This window comes from Callorhinus ursinus, unplaced genomic scaffold, assembly GCF_003265705.2.
Source record: "Callorhinus ursinus isolate GAN/ISIS: 27379988/994484 unplaced genomic scaffold, GSC_fseal_2.0 scaffold63, whole genome shotgun sequence".
Classification (NCBI taxonomy): Eukaryota; Metazoa; Chordata; class Mammalia; order Carnivora; family Otariidae; genus Callorhinus; species Callorhinus ursinus.
The window spans coordinates 1,485,376-1,494,627 of record NW_027397125.1 but is presented as its reverse complement, the minus strand read 5'-3'; positions in this window follow the sequence as shown (position 1 = coordinate 1,494,627).

Sequence of the window (9,252 nt, the reverse complement as noted above, 5' to 3'; positions counted from 1 at the left end):
TTCACTGGATAGTGCTGTAGATTAACCAACCATCCACGTCTAACTCCAAAATTATCTACTCCTTGATTAGCTCAACTTCATACTTCATACCACTGTTATGGATTGAATTGTGTCCCCCATCCACCCAAAGTCATATTTTAAGCCCTAACCCCTCAGTGTGATTTTATTTGGAGATAGGGACTTTAGGGAAGTAATTAGGGTTACATGATGTCATAAGGGTGGGATCCTAAACTGATAGGGCTGTTGTCCCTGTAAGAAGAGGAAGAGACCCCAGACATCTCTTTTTTCCTGTACGTGACAGGGGAAAGATCATATGAGAACTCAGTGAGAAGGCAGCCACCACTCCCATCCATGCCTTCATACCCAAACCTAATACATCTTCTTCTCTTGAATTTGATCTCCTCTTTTGCATATATAGGTGTTGAACAACACAAGTTTGAACTGCACAGGTCCACTTATAAAAGGATTTTTTTGCTAAATATAGCACAGCACATAAATGTATTTTTTCTTTCTTATGATTTTCTTAATAACATTTTCTCTACTTTATTGTAAGAATGCAGTAATACATATAACATAAAAATATGTGTTAATCAACTGTTTGTTATTGGTAAAACTTCAAGTCAGCAGTAGGCTATTAGTTAAGTTTTGGGGGAATCAAAAGTTATATGTGGACTTTTGACTATGTGGGGGTCAGTACCCCTAATCCTCACATTGTTCAAGGGTCAGCTGTAGCTTGAATATTCTCCTTCCTTTCCTTTTTTACTACTAACCTAGCATCATCTCATATTTAAGATACTGAACTACCTGGGGTGCCTGGGTAGCTCAGTCAGTTAGGCATCCAACACTGATCTCAGCTCAGGTCATGATTTCAGGGTCGTGAGATCGAGCCCCGTGTTGGGCTCTGCACTCAATGGGGAGTCTGTTTGAGATTCTCTCTTACCCTCTCCCTTTGCCCCTCCCCATGCTCTCTCTCTCTTTCTAAAATAAATAAATCTTTAAAAAGAAAAGATACCAAACTACCTGACATCATTTTTCCTATTACCATTTTAGACTTATAAATTAATTTCACCAAAAGATTCTTTTCATTTATATGATTTTTTGGTCATAATCCTCAGAAGTTCTAGGGAAAAGCCCAAACTTCTTATTCTAAGATTCCAATTTGGCCACTCTCATGCCTCTCTCCTCAAACTGCACACAGTCTAAACAAATCGATCTTCCGACTCACCCCCATACTTTAGCAACTACTGACCTTCTCCTTGCTCAGGCATCTTGCCCCAGGATGTAGGTGAATCCTGCTCTACATCCTGACCATTCCAGCTCCTCATAATCCATCATCCCCAATGCACCTCCCATCTCCCTCATGTCTCCTAAACTCCTAAACTTCACACATCATCAGCAACAACAGCATCACAACAGGAATTACAATAAAAAATACCAATGTACTTAGTGGTTACTATAAGCCAGCAACTGTACTTAGAACTTTAATCATCCTACTAAATTTTCATAAAAGCCCTATGCAATCAATATCATTCTCACCATTTTTTACATGGAAAGATAAGGATTGTATTGCTCAAGTTAGGGCAAGTTTTAGCTTATTCTTCTTGTTACATTCTGTCCTCAACACTAATTTGGTGCTTCATACCAGAATATTTATTTTTTTCAAATGAGGATCCTATTTCCCCTATTAACTTGGAAGCTTCTTGAAGGCAAATCCTGTATCTTGCACACTTCATTCAAACATTGAAGCAGATCTCAAACTATATTGGTTCTTTCCACTCACCCATTTCACAACAACTTGCAAGTCGCTCCTTTTAAATCCCATCTCTTAAATATTTGCCTGCCTCAGATATTAGCCGTAGTCCTTCTGTTTTTCTTACTCTATAAATTTTGCATGCTGATTTCATGAGCTTCTGGCTCCATTACCAGCTTTATATGTGGTTGAGCATTGTATGTACAGCTCAGGCCCACCTGGCATGCAGGCCAAGCAGATTTCTCTGGTAGAAAATATACTTATTCAGGGAAAGGTTGGAATCCATCAGGGGTACTGGAACTCTCTGTTGTGACCTTTGGCAGGGCTGAGACTAGAGGAGGCAAGTGAAGTCCCTAGAGTGCAAAATTTGAGGAGGCATTCCCTCAGGATTGTGAATTTGTTGCCCCTGCACTTGTATAACCCTGAGGGTGAGTCTTGGCCTTGACTTCTAGGGTGAGCCTGGGGAATATGCTTGGGGTATCAGTAATGTCCTGGGCTTTCCGCTTTTTAGATTTTAAGTTTCTTAAGAAAGAAACTGATGTTTCTAACCCCTCCCCACCAGTACTTTATAACACATCAGTCACTCAAAAGAAAAAAAAAAAAAGAAAGTAAAAAAGAAAGGTTGTGATGTTGAATTGAATTCCATCTATCTTTGGCCTGTCCCTACAGAGGAAGGCTATATAGAGTTCCCATTTCCCCACTCTGAGTTTTACCCTAGACCAGCAGCGATGATATTTATAAAAGATTTAGGAACTAAAGGGAATCAACAGGCACAGGAGGCTGCAATTCAGGAACCAGAGCTAGAGCTGTGGTTCCCAATGTGTGGTTCCAGGTTCCACAGCATCATTAAGCCTCCCCTGAGAACTTGTTAGGATTCAAGTTCCCAGGCCCCACCCCAGACCTAATGAATCAAAAAATTGGGGAGTGGGAACCACAGACTATGTTTTTATAAGGCTTTGGGTGATTCTGAGCCAGAGAATGATCAGGTAGTGGATCAACCTAATGACCAAAAGGATTTCTTAGACCTAGCCAGTGGGAAGAAACTGTAACATTAGGATATCAGTCTTGTTTACTAGCAGAGCTGAGTGAGACTGACCTTGGGGAATGTGGTTCTATTAACAACAACAAAATAAAACAACAATAACAATAACAAAAGTGAAATCTGAGATGCTTTAGATATTAAAGAGAAGGGTTTAGTTTTTAGAGAGTTTCAAACTGTTGAATAAAAACCCAAGGAATGACAAGGATCCTGAAGAAACTGGAGTGTCAGGGGACACTCAAGATGAGACAAGCTTGCTCAGAGGACAGCTGGATGTCAGAGCAGACACAAAAGCACAGCAGGGCATCAGAACTTGGCACAGATACAAAACTCTTGCAAAAAATGCAGGTAGTCTTCAGTTTGGTCCTGTAAAGACACAAAAGAGATGGTGGAGTTGGAGAGACTGGAAGGAGAGGGTGTGTTCAAGACTGAGTTTCAGAAAGAACAGATGAACCTACAGAGCAGGCAGGCAGCCGTTAGGGCTAGGGATCCAGTGAAGCCAGTAATATTCATGCCAGGCTCACCCAGGTGAGGGAATTGATTTTTCCCAGTATTAGACCTTGTATTAGGCTTTATCAGAAGAACAGAACCAAGAGCTAGTGTGTGTGTATATATCATATATACATATTTCTATATATAAATATATATTTTTATATGTAAATATATACAAAGTTTTATATACAAAGTTTTATGAGAAGAGAGAGAAAGGCAGAAAGAAAGATTTGTTTTATTTATTTATTTATTTATTAAATTTTTATTTTTTTAAGGATTTTTTTTATTTATTTGAGAGAGAAAGGGAGAGAGAGCATGAGCAAGGGAGGGCCAGAGGGAGAAGCAGACTCTCCGCTGAGCAGGGAGCCGGATGTGGGGCTCGATCCCAGGACCCGGGGATCATGACCCAAGCTGAAGGCAGACGCTTAACTGACTGAACCACCCAGGTGCCCCGAGAGATTTGTTTTAAGGCATTTGCTCACATAATCATAGAGGTTTGATGAGTCCAAAATCTGATGGAATAGGCCAGCAGGCTGGAGACTCAAGGAGGAGTTGTAGATTGACTCTAGAGGGAGTCTGCTGACAGAATTCCTTCTTTCTCCAGAGAGGTCAGTCTTTGTTCTATTAAGACCTTCAAGTGCTGGGATGTAGCCTACCCATCTTATGAAGGGCAATCTGATTTACTCAGAGTGGATCAATTTAAATATTAATCTCATCCAAAGAACACCCTCACAGAAATAACCCAAACAACGTTCGGCCAAATATCTGGACACCATGGCCCAGCCAAGTTGCCATATACAATTAACTGTCATAGGCCTGCACCCAGGAAAGCTGCTTGCTCCCGCTGGTGGTAGTAGTACCAGCAGTGTATATAGTATGCTGCTACTACATCAGACAACTGAGAGGAGCAGAGAGCTGACAGGGAGCTCCTCCCTAAAGGGATGTACTACCTTATTTGTGTTCTGCTCATTTCTATTTATAAGCTGTGTGTGTGTAATACTCGAGTTAGAGGAAAGGAATTGTATGAATTTCTACAAATAAATCAAGTACTAATTATTCCTTAACGGTCTGAGACACTGTTTCTAAAATTTTAAATTTATTTCCTCCTACAATTCTCTTACTCAAGACTGTCCCAATTTCTAAATGCTCTGCATCAGCATAATCTCATTGCTTTTCAGCCATTTCCATATTACTCCTCATTTATTTCGACTATATTTTCTCTGCTTTCTTTTTTTCTTTGTTGTCTATAAAAATTAACAGGCATTTGGACTATTCTAATTTTTTTGTTATTATGAATAATACTGTTATGGACATTTATGTGCCAGAGTTCCGGTATCATTTCTGTTGGGGATATTACTAAAAGTGATATATAGCACATGCTCAGTTTTATTAGATTACATCATACAAATTTCCTCAAGCTGTGTCTGACAATTCCAGGTGCTCTATATCCTCACCAACACTTGGTACTCTCAGTTTTGCCATTTCAGTGGGTTTGAGGTGAGTATTTTATTGTGATTTTAATTTGCATTGTCCTGAGTACTAATAAGTTTGAATTTCCTGTCATATGTTTGCTGGCCGTTTTGATATCTTTTTTGGGAGAAAGTACCTGTTCAAGTCTCTTTCCCTTTTTTCTATTGGGCTGTCTGTCTGCTGTTGGTTTTTTGGTCTTTTTTTATGTATTTCATATACAAACTCTTTGTAGATTATAGGTATTGTGTGTATCTTCTACTCTGTGGCTTGCTTTTTTACTCTTAATGGTATCCTTTGATAAACAGAAGGTCTTAATTTTAATGTAGTCTAATTTATCAGTCTTTTTCCTTATATTTAGTGCTTTTTGGAGGCTTTGTTATGTTAGAAATTCTCTTAGAAATTTTATGTTTTACTACTCACATTTAGTTATACTCTCACCTGGAACTGATTTCATGTAAAGTATGAGGTAGGGTCAAGGTTAATTTTTTCAGGTGTGTTCCAGGTCAGGTTGCCTGGATATTGAATCTGGGGCATTGAGATTTGTGTGCAGGAGTTTTACTGGGATAAAACTTTCAGATATAACCTGAGTGGGAGCAGAGGAAACAGAGTTGGGTGGAGGGAGTTGTTAAGCTGTGGTGATACAGTTGCGTTAGAGACCTAAACTATCCCCAAGGGGAGCTCTTGAATAGGAATGATCCTTCAGAGACCCATCTAAGAAAGGACCGGGACGTTAGACCTTTGCATCCACCAGTCATTGCATGTGGGATACCCTCTGGGAGAGAGTATAATCTTGGATAAAGCAGCTTTCTTTGACTAAGGGAAATTCCCTGAGAGACAGATAGAGCTGTGAGCCATCAGCAGCCAACTTTCCCAGTAACCAGGGAATGAGTGCTGTGATCCTGAAGGTGGATCTGAGTAAACCAGTTGACTCAGCACCACTTATTGAAAAGATTGTCCTATTCCCACAAAGGTTGCTGCCGTGCCACCTTTGTCATAGATCAAATGACCGTATGCAGGGGTCTCATTTTGAACTCTATTCTGTTCCAGTTGTCTCTTTGTTAATCCATGAGCCAATACCACAGCATCTTATTTACTGCAGTTTTATGCTGAGTGTTGATATTAGGGACATTCCGTTTTTCAAGATTATCTTGGCTAGTTTAATAAATAGTATCTTACTGTTTTCTGTGTAGAGTCCTTGAAAATCTTTTTCCTCCTTTTTTCTGATGCTGCTGTAAATTAAGAAAAAATTCATTTTCAAACTACTTATATTGATATAAAATACAACTGATTTTTACATATTGCCCTTATATCTGCCAACCTTGTCAAACTTAGTTTATTAATTCAAATAATTAAACTGTAGATTGTTTTGAATTTTATTATATATACCTATGTTTTTATTGAAAAATTACAGTTTTATATCTTCTTTTCCACTCCTGATATCTTTTAACTTATTTTCCTTACTTTAGGGACTCTGATATAATGAAGGATAAAATATCAGGCTTAATAGCCATAGTAGGTAATTATAGCACAATTTATTTAATCAATATTTGATTGAAAGACACTTAAATTGGTCCTCTCTTTTCATAAGTAACGCTGCAAGGAACATCTTTTTACAAACATTTTTATGCAGTCATCTCATTCATTCATTCCTTAGTATGTATTCCAGAATTTCTTGAAATAATCTAATCAACAATTAAATGCATATAAAGCAAATTAAAAATATTATAAAAATACGTATATGTAGCTGTCAGGCAGGAATGCATGTTCTTAGTAACTTCTCTTTTGAGTTACAATGGGATCATACTTCTACTGAAAAAAGTCTATGGTCTTGAAATGTAAATTTAGAAAAAAAGATTTTTGGGAGATGTGAGCCTACCTACTCCTTTGTATTTGTGCTTTAAGGTACCTGAACTTTCTGGGATTCCAAAAGTCTTATTGTGCTTTAATAAATCTCTTTTACAGTGTAAGAATTGTCCAATCTCTTAACCTAAATAAAAATGCATTTTTCGAACAGTGTCTTTTGATATTGCAAAAAGAAAGCAGAGATAAAGGGAAGAGGGAGGTGTGGAGAGAGAAAACTAAAAGAAAAAAAAAGATGTGCAGATAAACCATTTGAGACCTTAATCCTCTCCCCCATTTTCATTTCAAGATAGTAGCCTGTAATTCATTGCCTCAGGGAGGTATGTGACAGGTGGAAAGCAGAACCATCTACAGAATGTTCTTGTCTTTGTTTCAGAAAATTTAATCCCAATGAGAACAATAATTCCCCAGAAGAAAAAATTCCCCTGGTCTAGTATTAGAAGAAGTTCATAATCCCTGAGCAACAGTGACCCAGGTCTTATTTACTGGAGATGTCCTAGGGAGGCAGTGAGATCTCAGAGAGGAATATTGGCAGGGCGGGATCATAGTAGGGTTGCCAGATAAAATATAGGATATCCAATTATATTTGAAAGTCACATAGACAGTGAATAATTTTTTTGGTATAAGTATGTCCTAAAACCACACAGATCATACATACACTAAAAAAAATTATGTGTTGTTTATCTGAAATTCAAATTTACCTGGAAGTCCTATTTTTTTTGTCTGCCTATTTTTGTTTTGTTTTGTTTTGTTTTACTTTAGATCACAGGCACCTCAGAGCTCAGCTCTGCAAAATGCAGAGATTCCTGTGACCCATGTATGTTCTGGCATGCGTCAGAGAGCCACTGGATCTGGGACAGTGGGTACCTTGATGGTAGGTGGAGTGAACAGATGACTGAAGACTAAGCCCCCACACCGTCACTGTGTGAGCTTTGGAACCCAGGTCCAGTTTGGTGTGGGAGACTCTTAGATCTTTCCAGAATGTCTGAGGCTGAATTTCTGATTTGTTCATTGAGACGAAATATTACAGTAAAAATTAATTTGTTTCCTAGAATATTGAAAAGCCACATTCCATTTACGTCTGAGTTTATAAAGATTCTTTCCTGTAATCATACAAAAACCAAAACCAAAAAAGGTTTGGAGTTTCAAAATCTAGGTGATTAGCATCTTGGCTCTTGCTTCCCAATGGTCACATCTCGAGAAAGGGCTCTGTTTGTGTAGGACAGGAGCTGAACTAAGGATTCGGGATGGAGGCATGGTAACAGCTGCCTACTCCGGAGTCCTCATAGGGTTGCTGTTTCCCCTGAGGCGTTTCTGAGTTGCAGAGGGAGATCTGCCCAGCTCAGACTCACAGGGCACACACCCGGCTTAGTTACAGATGACACTCTTGTCTGCCACCGCAGAGCTGTCTGATGGCAGTGGGAGATACTAGTCAGTCTTGGTCACAGAGAATGTGGCCATGGCCAGGATCTGTAAATTCAGCCCAACTGCTTGAGGCTACCCAGGGGACCGTGTGTGTGTGTGTGTGTGTGTGTGTGTGTGTGTGTGTGTGTGTGTAGGAAGGAAAAACCCCCAAGTCATGCATACCTAATCAGTGGATCTTTCCTTTCATCTCCCCTCTGATTTCTTCTTGACTTTTGATTGGAGACTGTTTTAATTGATTTGTTTTGGCGAGAATGTTGTTGGGGAGGAGGAGGTCCTTCTCTCACTAAGAGGGAGATCCTGGGCCCATATTTTTTCTTCAGCTGCTCAAATGACAAGTTTAAATAAGGAAAAAGAATCCAAAAAAGAAATTTAGGTGGGTACATTATGCAGAGACAGGAATTTTTTTTTTTAATCCTCTTCACTCTTCATGTTTAAAAAATCTACCCCTTCGCATAGCAGCTCAGTTCTCTCCTGGTTCTTGTTCCAAATCTGCCCTCATCCTGAGAGGGAGTGGGTGTGAGGATGGGGGAAACCCAGCTTCCGGAATAGATGCTGTAATAACGAAACCAGTACACTGGAGGCAAAAAACAACTTCAGCATAATTTGTAGAAAGCTCTGTCCTGGTTTTTAGGAATTCACCAATTCAGAAGTCATTTGGCAATGTAGAACCCCATTCCTGGCCATCTTTTTCTGAGAACTAAACCTTTGCCTGACTTCCAGGTCAATTTTAAAGACAAATGTGTTGATGATCAAGGAATTACTGTAGGAAGTCTAAAATCCTCTGCCTGTATTTAAGTGCTCTTTCTCACTTCTATTCCTAACTTACTTGGGAAAGAGTTAAGTAGTAAAAAGCGTAGTTTTAAGAAATTATCGGGACTCAATGTTATCATTACGTTGTACTGAGAATATGGCTATTTTTCTAACTTGCGTATGGATCTAGCTGTCCTCACCATCTCTCACGAGAGGACGGCTTGCTTCCACAGTTTCCTGATGTTTAACAGATCTGACTTGATACTTTGGCTTGTAAATGAACACTGAAATCGGCCTCTCTGGAGGTATCTAGCTATTTTCTTCTTCCAAGAGGACTAAAAGAAGGTACTCAGAGCCCAGGTACTAGCGCAGGTACTTATTCCCTGGTTCCAAGTACTTATTCCCTGAGTTCACAGCTTAAGTCCTTTTCAAGGAAGGAGGACTGGAGCACTGCCCTGTGTCCTTC